Source organism: Nanorana parkeri, unplaced genomic scaffold, assembly GCF_000935625.1.
Source record: "Nanorana parkeri isolate BGI_ZX_2015 unplaced genomic scaffold, ASM93562v1 scaffold3148, whole genome shotgun sequence".
In the NCBI taxonomy this organism is placed as follows: domain Eukaryota; kingdom Metazoa; phylum Chordata; class Amphibia; order Anura; family Dicroglossidae; genus Nanorana; species Nanorana parkeri.
This window is the reverse complement of record NW_017309416.1, coordinates 14,461-18,804: the sequence shown is the minus strand read 5'-3', so window position 1 is coordinate 18,804 and position 4,344 is coordinate 14,461.

The window sequence follows — 4,344 nt, the reverse complement described above, 5'->3', positions numbered from 1 at the left end:
CGTCCGAAGCCCCGCCCTGCCAGCTGAAGCCCCGCCCCCAAACCGGTCCCCAAGCTAGTGTGAGGGAGGAGACAGGGAGGAGCCTCCCTGTCCCTCACTTGCTCGTCACTCCTGAGGCATCGAGATTAATGGCCTCAGTGGGGTTTTTTTTCTTCTTGTTTTGATTGGACAGCTTGGACCAATGGCGCTTTGCCATTGGTCCAAGCCATCCACAGAGCTCACGCCTCTAACACAGAGTAGAGGCTGTGACAGCTCTTTCCTCAATAGTTAGGTTACACAAGCAGTGGTGAAGCTCGCTGCTGTGCAACCTAACTACCTGTCAAAAGCCGGATGCAGCGTCGCCTGTAATTAACATCCAGCGCTCCGTCCATGGCAGGTTACACAGCGGGGGAGGATTTCTCTGCTCTGTAACCTGATATAAGCCGATCTGAATGGAGAAAAAGCTGTCAGCTTCAGACTTAAAGCTGACAGCTTTTTCCTCCATAATACTATGTGAGGCTCTGCCCCACCTGCCTCCCCTGACTGCACGTCCCTGGTCGTTTTGGGGTGTGAAGGGGAAGCTTGGAAAGTCAGCCTATCAGTAGTGTGGTGGATTTCCACACCTCCAACAGGAGGTGATCAAGGAGCATTCCCACCAAACGTGGAGGATGGCTCCACATCCCCTCCAACATAAGTTGGAGGTACCTGGGAACATTTTGTATGGGGTCATATACCATTTCGAGAGAAGTTTGAGAAGTGTGAGTAGTGTTAAAGCTTGTAGAGCATTTCTGGGTGAGGGTACAAATGTGTTTCCATTTGTCATTGTCAAGATAAACGTGCAAGTCTTCTTCCCACTGGTGTGCATGTGCAGGATTGCCATGGCGTGTCATGCCAGGGAATCAGTGGCTCATATGGTGCCATTGCCAGTAGAGCTCTGAGGAAGTGTTGTTGTTTTTGGTTTCCCGATTTGTAAATGTGACCAGGAAGAGTTTTAGGCCAAGGTGGGTTAAGTCAGCTCTTACTCGGAAATTGCCTTTTTTTGATAAAGTCTCTAATTTTAAAGGAGAACTATGAGGGGCGGGTGCTTTTCACTCACCTCATAGTTCTAGCCGACCTGTGACAGTCTCATTGTAGGCTCAGTAGATCGGGAGGTGAGCGAACACATACCGGCGTTCGCTCACCTCTAGATCCTGTCACGGCTCTCTGACGTGACAGGGGGAGGGGCTGGATTCCCCCCTCCCCGCTCCGATCCGCCAGCGCTGACTGGCGGAATGGACGGGGGAGGGGGCTGGTACAGCTGGCTCTGCCTCTAGATAGGCAGAGCCAGCTGTCAATCAAGCAGCTGGGCGGATCTCGACATCGATGTCGGGATCCGCTCCGGCTGCGGCGTCTCAGTATACCGCGAGCTGTAGCTCCTTATATACTGAGCCTAGGGTGACGGGAGGACGCTAGTTTGTGTCCTCCCGTTACCCTAAGGAGAACTATGGGGAAAAGCCCTGACACCATAGTTCTCCTTTAAGTATTACATGCGCCATGTATATTTTAACGTGCATGCAGTATTTTTTTACAATGCAGCGCATGGTGCACATCGGTACCTCGTGGTGTGCTAAAACTCAAGTGCATTGCGCTGTGATAGCTTAGTGCATTGGGGCCATTTAAAGTGAAAGGCACAACACCACATTGGGGGGAATTTATCAAAACTGGAGCAGATTTGCATTGCAACCAATCAGCTTCTATCTCTCATTTTCAAATCTCAACTGAGCAAACTGAAGAGAGATGCTGATTGGGTGTCATGGGCAACTGCTTCAGATTCTATCTGTTCCAGCTTTGATGAAGAATTCCCATCATTGTGTTTCATGCATTTGCATATCTTGCCGTAAAAGTGAGGTTTCCCAATCGTTACCGCAACGCAATGCTGTAAATGGCCCCTAAAAATGGTGAATCCCTAAATTACAGAAGCAAGGATATTTTTTTTTTTTCTTGTCAGAGAAGTCAAAAAGTGTCAAGTCACCACAATGAGCTCATTAAAATGCAATTTCCTACAATTGGAAGATACGATGTGCGACAAACAATAAAAAAAAAAAATACTGGAAAAAGTCACCACGACGTAAACTCTTTCGACATTGCGAAATTGTCGGGTCAGTTTTGTAATCAGCTTTCTGAGAATGTGTTTCCACATTTGCTGTGTCAAGGAACCATTTGCATGTTGCAGTTCTCATGGGACAAGCTTGTCTAATCACAATACCCTCCCCCTACAATGTGCGCCGTGTCGCGGATAATCGCCACACCGAAGGAATCCATGGTTGTAGCATGGACTTACTGCCAACACTTTTATGTATTACAAATGTAAACGTATCTAAATGTATCTTCTAAGGGATGCACAGATACCGTTTTTTCGGTGCCGAGTAGCAGTACCGATATTTTTTTATTTTCCAGTACTCGTCGATACCGGAAGTCCCATTAAAGGACTGTCGGAACAGACGGGGGAGGGGGCGGGTACAGCTGGCTCTGCCTCTAGATAGGCAGAGTCAGCTGTCACTCACGTAGCTGGGCGGATTTCGACATCGATGTCGGGATCCGTCCCGGCTGCGGCGTCTCAGTATATAGGGAGCTGTAGCTTGCGGTATACTGAGCCTAGGGTGACGGGAGGACGCTAGTTTGTGTCCTCCCGTTACCCTAAGGAGAACTATGGGGAAAAACACTGACCCCATAGTTCTCCTTTAAGGAAGCCAGGTGGCGTGTAATGACTCGCCACCTGGCTTCCTAAATAGCCAGGAATCCGGGCGGCATGTACAAACTCGCCACCCGGCTTCCCGATTAGCAGGGAAGCCGCCTCCATGCTTCTCGTCACTAGCATGGAGCCATCTTTCTGGCCAATCAGGAAGCCAGGCGCCGTGTAATGACGTAGCGCCCGGCTTCCTGAAGGGCCGGGAAGCCGGCTCCATGCTCCCTCGCCGGCTTCCTGGCCAATCAGAAAGCCGGGCGCCACGTCATTACACGGCGCCCGGCTTCCTGATTAGCCAGCTTCCGACAACCAGGGAGCCGGGCAGCGAGTCATTACACGCTGCCCGGCTTCCTGATTGGCCTGGAAGCCGGCTCCATGCTCCCTCATCACAAATGACAAGGGAGAATGGAGCCGGCTCCTCCGGCCAATCAGTCATTACATGCTGCCCGGCTTCCTGATACCGGAAGCTCAAGTATCGGGCTGGGTATCGGAGCATTTGGGGCGAGAATACTCGGCATTGGCACTGATACCAATACTCGTATCGGTATTGGTGCATCCCTATTCTAAATATATAACTTTATCTTAACCAAAAAAACAAACATGTAACACACTGCAGCTTACCGGCCCTGAGATACGGCTGCATTCGCTTTTATCCCTACTCAGAGCTTTGTTGCTGCAAAAGGTCACACATAGTACACCCGGCACCAGAGTCAGCAAAACTTCCCCGCTGTATGTCAGCGAGCGATGGGCACACAGCAGCAGAACGTCAGCAGAATGAACCTCAGCACCTCCAATGTAAAAATCCTGCTTCTCTAAAATAAACGACTGAACTCTATTTTTTACTCTGCCGCCTCTGAAAGGGTTAATCAGCCTGACGTGGAAAGTTTTTTGTTTTCTTTGTAACTTTTTCCGCTGATCCTTGGATTCATATTTGAGTTTAAGCTTAACTTTCACCTAACAAGACAGTGTGATGCTTGGATGGAAATGTTCCTAGGGGGTGACACTGCTTTTAATGATTAATTATTGCGCAATGTGAGTGCAAAAAAAGTTATAATTAAAGAGGAAGAGGAACCTCACCTTATCTAGACAACGTGAAATTTCAAATTCCTATTTTATTTATTACAGGTATTTATATAGCGCCGACAATTTACGCAGCGCTTTACATAGTTGCACAATCACAGGGAGCTCACAATCTAAAGGTGCCCATACACTGCTGGGCTTGGGATGATCGCAAGTACGATCTGACTGTCCAAGATGGGCAGATCGTACATTTTTAAAATTACTGTACAACCATCGCAAGACTGGTTGTAAAGTGTATGGCCACCTTCAGATCCCCATCTCACATACAAGGGCCAATTTAGACAGGAGCCAATTAACCTACCAGCATGTCTTTGGAGTGTGGGAGGAAACTGCAGCACCTGCATAGGCAGTCTGTTACATTAATAATGTTAAGGGAGAACTATCAGGTGAGTGAAAATCACTCATCCTCAAAGCTCGAGCCGAGGCGTAACAATGAAATTGTCACAGGTCGGCTCAATAGATCGTGAAGTGAGCAAACACATACTCACTTCTTGATCATCTCCCTGCAGAGAGCAGTGACTGTCAGTCACATCTCCCCGCAGGGATTCCCGCCCCCCCCC